The 9,267-nt window shown below is 40.4% G+C and overlaps 1 protein-coding gene across 1 annotated transcript in view; it reads left to right on the forward strand.

Moving 5' to 3' along the window:
• The window catches only part of Bmp2k (BMP2 inducible kinase), a 90,165-nt gene that overhangs the window by 75,139 nt on the left and 5,759 nt on the right, over positions 1-9,267 (forward strand). The gene's annotated exons all lie outside the window — the stretch shown is intronic.

Consider the following 9,267-nt stretch of genomic DNA (forward strand, 5'->3'; position numbering starts at 1 on the left):
CCTGTATGAGAAGCAAACAAAACAAAAACCTCTGATATAATATATTAATTTTCGGATTCTGGTCCTTCTTCCAGGGCATTGTAAATACAGAAAATGTGACTCTGTGAGTTAGTTATAGTGTACATGGTCCTGTTTAATTCTCAAACATACAAAGGGTTATTAAATTCTGAAAATGTGCGTGAAGGTTTTCCACTCACAGCCATATTAAGTCCTTGAAGTTTTAGATTTCTTAGTCTGCATTTCATTTTTAATTTGGTTGAGGTTTAATGAAACTTGGGTCTAAAGGTTGGGCCATCTTGTAAGGTGATGAAGTATGTAACTTATCCCTTTAGATTCAGTTTATGATTCTTGAGGGTCAGGACTCTTTCTTAGGTTTTGAGCAATATTAGTTACTGTGTATTGAATTCTGTTGTATGTTTTATGGAAACGGAGGCTTTAGGTCTCATAATTCATAAGAACATAGCACCAGTGCTGGATTCTTATCTAAATAGTGGCACAAATAGTGGTAGACAATTCAAAACAAAACAAAAAGCAACCTACACCATGAGTCACATAATACAACGCCCATTTTATGGCATTGTGAGTTTGCAAATACTGTTCACAGCTTGTATGGTTGTCTTCTTGCATTTGGACTCTGCCACTTGGCCTGCCTTCAGAGGAGTGGTGCAGATTTTGATAAAACCTTCTCCTAATCCACTAATCCTGAGGCCTAACATGGTAAATTGCTGGGAAATGATGGCAGGCAGTATGCTACCAATTCACAGGGTGCTTTAAAGCACCCAGCCCCTCCCCTCTGCCTGAATGATGAGACGACAGACGGCATGTAATTACAATAGCAGTTGAAGCCATTTATCCTCTCTAATCTGATAGTAAAAAAAAAAGAGCATTGAAACAAATTTGCTTGACACTGGAAGCTTCTTACATGATTATAGGTATACCAACTGTTTGCCCTCTGAGCTGAAACTCAATGAGAAAAGTTGCAATGTAGACAGAATGTGGCTGACTTTTCTCCACACAGTGGGTACTTTTCAGTGATGTGCTTGTAGGTATAGTTTATGAATTTAAGGGTACATACTTTGCAGGACTGATTTAAAATAGTGACTCATTAATGAAGTATTTAAGATAATACTATAACAAATGTATAGAAATCTAGCCACAGAAATGATGTGATAGATACTGCCTCCAAATTTGGATTTTGTGTTGAAGTTCTCATTTAGGATGTGCAAGACTGTATCTTTGAAATTTGAACACCCAGAAATTGTCTTTTGTGAAAACTTACAAACCCAGAATTGTCCAATTTTTGCTCTTACATTCTTTTAATGAATTCCTGTTCTTGCATCTGTTTTCAGAACCTCCCAGTAATTCTTCTAGGTTTCAGAATATGTAGAGGAGCACAGTGTCTCAGGGGTTGCTAAGGTGATGAGCTTTGAAGTCAAGTACTGCCTTACCCATCTTTGAAAGACATAAAATACTACAAAGACTTAATCTTTGGAGGACTATAAAGTACCTTCAAGGTACTTATACAGCTCAACAAAAACACTTTGTTGAAACAGAAATAAGTACCAATTATGGTATCATAAAGGGCAGAATGGAAGCAAGCAGGCCAGGTTCTGGTTGTACTTAGTAATGCATTGGTAAGCTGTGCTCAACTTTAGCTGGTGATGCTACTCCACCAGTAGTTTGTTTTAACAGTTTATGGGTCAGAGCTTGAAGATAGTGTCTGCAGCAGGGGAAGTCACTGTGGCTGTAACATATGTGTTAGCTATCAAATTTCTTATGTAAAGAGAGACTGAACTAAGCTCTAGGAATCCCTTGTTATCGTAAACTCTCAGGAACTAGTTGAAGCTATGAAGCAGGGTCATGGTTACAAAGCAGCGGAAAGATGTAAGAGAAAGCCCAAGAACTGAAATTTTTTGTGGTACTTAATACATACTTTTGAAAATATAGGAAGGGCATGGCGGTCGTTGACATGGAAAATAAGTTTTAAAGATGTGGTTAAAATGGAGATGGAAAAAAAAATCCCTAGCAAAGGTAATAGAAAACCTTACAGACTCTAATTCTAGTGTTGTAGGAACCTAGTAGTGAGGAGTTAAAAGATAATACAGAGAACTGGTGCACTTAATATTACTTCCTTGACTCTATCACTCAGTTCTTAGCACCATCAGAATTGTGTAGTTAGGTATTCCATGAAAATGTGTAGTCAGTAGCAGTAACAATAGCCCTACAAGTACCAGAACTGCTGTTCACATTTCTTATGCATCTTCACTTTAATCCCAGGTGAAAGATGTGAGACTGATAAATACATTTGACAGGTGAAAAAAGTAAAACACTGAATAACATGGAACTCTAAATAGTAAGTGTTCAAAGGGTATTTCTTCAGCGTCTTCTATTGTTGAAGAGGAACTATTCTGTATGTTATGTAGACACTGTTGCTGAGGTTACTGAGGAAGTGACACATTACTGACTACGAGCAGCTGTCTTGCAGTTGTGTGTGTGAGGTGATGGTGTATGATGTGAACACTGGCTGTGTGCTCCTTCTCTTGACGTTTGCTCAGCAGTACTTTCCTGGTTCTTCGAATGGTATATGGTACTAACTTAGAAGAATACTTTATAAACTAATCAGAGATATAACACTAAAACTTATGACTGGTGTTCCTACTAATTTACTCAAATTTGCTTTGCTTACCTTAGTGACCATATTCTCAGACTTTTGGTCTGAGTGACTTCCCCAGTTTCTGGGATTCAAACCCAACTTGACAAAATGATCATATGCTCTTATTTCTGACAGCGGGGACCTGGAGAGAAAGATTTCCGCCCATGGATTGTGTCCAGAGCCCACCGTGGTCCAGGTGCCTCTGAAATAAGGTTCCCTTGGGAAAGTCTCAGTGTTAAGGCTCTTTGCACTCAAGCGTTAGTAATGAGGTATTTCCTGGAGTCTCTGTCGTGCATGGAAGCAGATGGCTTTACTTTGGGATCTGAAGGCAGAGGATTCATAACTGAATCTACAATGTTGAATTTCTGAAAATGTTCTTACTTAAAAGTAGTAATAATTTTCTTTCTTTGGATCTGAACTAAAACATTTATTCATGATTTTCTTTCCTAAATGTGAAATATATTAACATATTCACTATTTTTAACTTTTTCATTAAAAGCCTATTTAATATGTTTCAACTAAGTTTTACTTGTTTTCTTATTTAGGAGACAGTATTGGAAACAATAGCTCTGAAATGATTATTTTGCTGATACTTATTAATATCAGCTGGCTATATAGATTTTCTCCTGCCATGTGCGTATTAAATCTAAACACACATTATTAAGCTTGCTTTACTGTTACTAATCAACATATATCTTGCTAAGATACTCAAAGCCTAAGCGTTTTAGCTGTAGTTCCCAGGCATAAAACAAGAGTAAAGAATGTCTAGACTGGGGGTACTCTCGGCACCACTCTGCGGTGTTCAGGATTGGGAAAATTAGACCCCATATAAGATCAGTTGCTCAGTATATGAAACCAAATACTTGACTGTGTAAGTTACTAACACTGTAACTGAGAGAAGATCCACATTCTCAGGACGTTTGTGCTGGAAATAATGTGCCCCATACTTACTATTGGGGTTAAGTTTCTCCCATCTCCTTCAAAACAGCCATTTCTACATTAATAACACAAATCTCAGAAGATTATGGTGACAGGAGATACTGAAATCCAAAACAACATATTTGGGCTATACTCTTGGGAAATTAACTTTAGCAGTGAGATAATCCTGATTAAATTTCATAATAAATCAAATATGTATTATTTAATCTAACAACTGGGAAGAAGCAATCTGTTCCCAGAAGCAAATAATAGGGATATCTGAGGCATTTTTGATTCTGTATTATTTCAGCACCTGCATTTTTCTTTTTCTTTTCTTTTTTAGAGGAATGTGTTTAGGCAAAGAAATAGTTTGTATATGCTGAGGGCAACTTTTAGCCAGAAGTCACCATGTAGTTGTGTGTGTGTGTATATGCATGTGTTTATATCTATATATATCTATATATATATCTAAGGCACTGTGTGTCATAGTTTTAACCAGCTTTTTTCTTTTTACTTTTTTTCACGGTCTTTGTGCCTATGGGATAGGGCTAAAAGTTGTGAGATACAGTTGGCTCACTGTACCCTTGGGTTTAGCTGAACACTGTGGCTTAAAAATATTAAAAGCAGGTGCACCTGTACCTGGCACATTCTTACCACACCAAACAACCGTGCATGTAGCATGAATGGTGTATCAGTTATTGTAATGCGTCTATGCAGTGGTGACTTAAGATACTCAGGAAGACGTAGTAGGTTCTACATGGTTTCCTTATTCATAAGAAACGTGAGTGTCGGGGGTGGAGAGATGGCTCAGTGGTTAAGAAACGTGAGTGTCAGGGCTTGAGTAACTGCGGGAGGTAATAGCACCTCCAAAGCCAGGGGATGCTAAAATTCATTGTATTTGTAAAATTCTCATATTTCAGTTCTTAAATTGTTGCACAGTAAAGGAAAGGCTGTTGAGTGGCTGTTGCTGCGGAAACTAACCCTGTCCAGGATTGCTGGAACTTGCAGCTGGTGCTTCTTTTCCTCAGCAGGTGGTGCTATAAGTCTGACTGCATGAGCTTGTGCTGGCTTGAGAGATGGACACTGGGGCCTTCCTCATGTGTTTGCATAGCAGCCTCACTTCCAGCCTGGTTCCCAACTGGTCAGACAGCTCTGGACTCAGGTAGCTTACAAAGGAGCAGACACTGGGGGAGGTGGAGAGCCATTTAAAGAATGCCACTGTGGCTTCTGAGAATGTAGGATGGAAAGGGATTTTGACAAATACTTTTTTGTTGTTGCTTTGGTTTTAGGAAGGAGAAACTAGTAAAACCGCTACACAAGCCATTTCTGTTCATTTTGAAAGCATTTCTTTCCCACTTTTTATGCTGTGTTTCCACATACAGATATTTAATGATGAGATGTAGTTTCCAGGATGGGTATATGGATATGTGTTTGCTTGTTTACTTATTTTTAATCAGTTCTCTAGTAGACCTGTATTTTTTTTTTAAATTAACCAAGAATTGCTTCTTTATACGTTCCCTCTCATTTGGCCTACAAAAGTTACTAGAAGGTGGTTAAGTATGGTAGGTGAAGTAATTTAGTTTGCTTCTTATTGCAGATGATAACAAAGAGTTCATTTGTCTCTTAACTCTTACCACAGTAGATATTCCATATGGAGCGTGCCGTCTGGTGCTCCTTTCTGTTACTCTGGCTTCCCAAATCCACTCTGCATGAAGATGGCCGTTTCCATTCCCCAGTGCCTGTATACTGTCCAGCAGCTAAAACTGCTTTCTCCCCTTCCTTCCGATGGCCGTATCAACAGAAACACCTTTCTTCAGTGGAAAGAGCTATGCAGAGCTACTTTTGTAACTGACTGTGGATTTAAGTTTGTTTTTTGTCTTGTTTTACTCACTGTTTCCATGCTCTTTTCAAGTGATTTCCTGGGAAAGCATGCTGAGGTGATGCATGGACCTCTGCACTGTCACCACAATACCTAGGCTGTTTCTAGTTTTCCCACATTTACATCAGAAGAACCATGCTTTGTGCATATTTTCCTCAAGGGGACAAAAGGGGAGAAGCCACTTCTTCTAGATTTCACTTTCACATTAGCCATTTATTGCCATTTCTTTCTCATGTATAATTAACAAAGCTAAGAAAACCATCCTGCCAGGATGACAGCTACTCTACTCTAACCCCATGAGTAAAATAGGATGGTAACAGGTTTTACTTCATTTGCCTTGTTAAGAAAGAGAACTGGAGAGATGGCTCAGTGGTTAAGAGTACTGGCTGCTTCTCCAAAGGACCTGAGTTCAATCTCCATTCTCCACACAGGCTCACAACCACCTGGGGAATCTGGTACCCTTTTCTAGCCTCCTTGAGGACTATATACATGTGGTGTGCAAACATAACATACAACCAAAACACCCATATACATGCAATAAAAATAAATTCAAGAGGGGAGGGTACCAGCAGTGCCTGACATCCAGGGATAAACTTAAGTACCCTGGAGCTGGAGAATTTCCTAGAAGAGCTTCGGGTGGATTTACCCAAGTACTTGTCTCCTAATTGTTTATACAGGTTGACATGTTACATTACATGAAAACAGAGAGAAACAACTGGGGCATGTAGGTGTCATGAAATTAGATTCTTTTGTGTAGCATACTGCAGGTGAGGAAAAATGAAGGCAGAATATCAGGTACATCCTTCCATGGGTTTGGTTGCCTGAGGCCATGTGACTTGTTTCATTCTTGTTAAGGGTTAATTGGGCAACCCTGCAGGTGTCTGAAGTGTGTGGGGTACATGCATGGCTACCTGTGAGTGGCCTAAGTGTCTTATTAGAGAAAATGTTGTTGAGTGAGGGGTGATTCAGAGTCCTCAGGAACTCATTTGGTTTTCACTAAAAATTCATGAAAATCTACTCTAAAATTCATTTTTGTTTTTTTAATATCAAAGAAATGCTGTATGGGGAGCACAGCCAACATGAGCACCTACCTCTGACTGGTTCTGGTTTGTTAGGGTAACAAACAACATGACAGCTCTTCGCTAAATTAAGAACTGGGCAGAAGATGATGTCTGCCTTTGAAGTATTACCTAGTGAGATTCTCTGCATTGTTCTCTCTCAGTCATTCTTAGCCTCACTACTAAGGTCAAGGTTGTCAACAAACTGTGAAAAGATGACTATGCCCTGAGAGCTGTTTTTGGTCCCTTTTCTTAGGGCTGAGCCATGGGCTCATGTGCCTGTCACTCCCCTGGAAGCACACTGTCTTCTGTCCAGTAATTGCACGCACCTGGTCTTGCTCCTCTGTAGCTGGTGCTTTTCAGCTTGCCTTGCAGGCAGCTGCTTTTCCTTGGTTGATTTCTGGTTCTGTGCCCCCAAGGCTTAGTTTTGAACCTTTTCTTCTGTACACCATCAGGTGATAATCCTGTATTCTTGCTGTCATCTCTCTGTATACTATCGGGTGATGATGATCCTGTAATCTCTGTACCCCATCAGGTGATGATCCTGTAGTCTCTGTACCCCATCAGGTGATGATCATGTAGTCTTGCTGTCATCACTCTGTTCTACACAGTAGTAGCTTCCAAGTCTGTTTTCTTCAGCAAAAACTAAAATTCATATTACAACCAGTGTCTTCGCAGCTGCCTCGCAAGCACACCAGGGGCGCCAAACCATGCTTTGAACATCTTCCAAGTCATTCTTTCCATGTCAATAGTAGCTTCATCTAGCTCATGCTCTCTTTCCAGTCTCATTCTTCCACCTGCTGTGGAGGCTGAAGACAACACTAGTGCTTATATGCACTCACTTGTCATGGCCCACCAACTTGGGGAGGTCAGTTCTCCCCTTCTACCATAAGGATCCCAGGGCTGAAGTCAGGTTGTCATTCCTTAGTGGCAAGTGCTCTTACCCAGTGAACTATCACGTTGTTTCCTACCTAACCCTCTTCCTTCCTTCTGTTCCTCTTTTCATCTCTGTTTCTCTGTTCTCAGTCTTTCTTTTTTCAACAGGTCTCTCACTATCCTGTAACTCACATAGCAGGGGAGGCTGGTTTGCCAGTGAGCAACAGCCATATACCTTCTGTCTCCCCATACTGAGTTTACAAAGCACATGCCCTCCTTTCTCACCATGCTTCAGTCACACACTCCCATTTTCACAGCCTCATCGTACCAGTGCTTTTTATCTGGAGTGGCTAGCAGCTTATCGTCTACCTGGCTGCATCTTTCTCTTGCTTCAGTCCTGTCTTCTCGTTAGGGAGGCCTTTACTGACTGCCAGTGGTAGGTTTATGCACCCATTCTCCCTACTGTGATTTTAGAGCACAGATTGTAATTCTTGAGGACTGACACTACAAGTGCAAACTCCTGAAAGTTAATGCATCATAAAGGTATAGCACATAGTAAAGTGCTTTGCTGTTAAATGTAGTAAGAAAATGCAAGTGATTGATTCTGAGCTAAAAATGACTCCAGATGGTGACTAAATTTCCATCATTTTCCTTTCATATAGATAATAGTTGCTGACCTCAGCAGTCATTTTAGTAACTGTTGTGCATAGTGCTAGGATACAGAGGTTAATCAGTGAGATGTGTCAAATAGTAATGATTGGTCTGTTATGAAGGGCTGTAAGAGTCCCTCAGAAGCACCAAGTATGGAGAACACCTTTTAGGGGTAGTTTTGAAGGGCTGTCACGTGGGCTGGATCTTTTTGTGAATACATGTTCACAAGCCCTTCGGATGGATTGGGGGAGGTAGAAGGGCTCTCATACTGAGAGATGTTGGGACAGCAAAGCTCTCTGGACTTCCCGAAGTCTGCTGAGTTCCTGACTCTGATGCCTAGTTTTCAGGAGCTGGGTTTTCATAGGAAGAGCCCAGCTGTGGTTATAGTACTGAAGGATCACAGAAGCATTCACTCTTGGTAGCTGAAGACATGGCAGGGTAGAATGCACACACAGTGGAAAGTTTCAGAGCAACTAGAGAGTCCTGTGAGTGCTAGCCATATAATGGTGAGGAGGGGAAGCACACTGGGAAACTGAGTCACTCTGGGAGGGGTCATATGGGAATGAATAAACCAGAGAGAATGGTGTAGATCCAAGAAACCAAAGCTACAATAACTGGTACAGAGATGGTCTGGACATCTGCTGGCCAGGAGGCCTGCATATAGGTGGAGGTGAAGTTAATTTAGCGGGAACTGGAGATGAATACATCCTAAAAGTGGAGGTGGTGCCTTGAAATTCCCACCTTTCAAGTACTGGTAGGATGCATAGTCACAGGAGCTAAGTATTAGAGATGTCAAACTGGAATTTAGGATTAAGAGTCGAGTTAAGAAGACTAGTGTCAACCAGAACAAGGCAGTCACTGTACAGTTTAGAACTTGAGAGAATATGGAAGGAGAAACAGCCAAAGCTAGAACTCTGGGGGAATGTATATAGTTAAGGTGTTTAAAGTGTTAGTGGAAGAAAGAGGTCTACAGGGTTGTAAACATGACAGTGTGGATTTTGAAGAGAAGGAAATAACTGAGGCCACCATGCCAGAGATCACTGTGTGCATGATGGAAAGTGATAGTTCCTCCACCATAAGCTAATTAGTTTTTATGAGTACATATTGTACTTGCAGGCCTCAGTAATTGGAAAAAACCCTTAGTTAAATAAGGAGAGGAAGAGATAAGTGTGTGTAATTGGATCAATACAAATTGATTCTCACCTCTGGAAACACCCAGTTCAGAAGACCAG

Source organism: Cricetulus griseus, assembly GCF_003668045.3.
Source record: "Cricetulus griseus strain 17A/GY chromosome 1 unlocalized genomic scaffold, alternate assembly CriGri-PICRH-1.0 chr1_1, whole genome shotgun sequence".
Taxonomy (NCBI): Eukaryota; Metazoa; Chordata; class Mammalia; order Rodentia; family Cricetidae; genus Cricetulus; species Cricetulus griseus.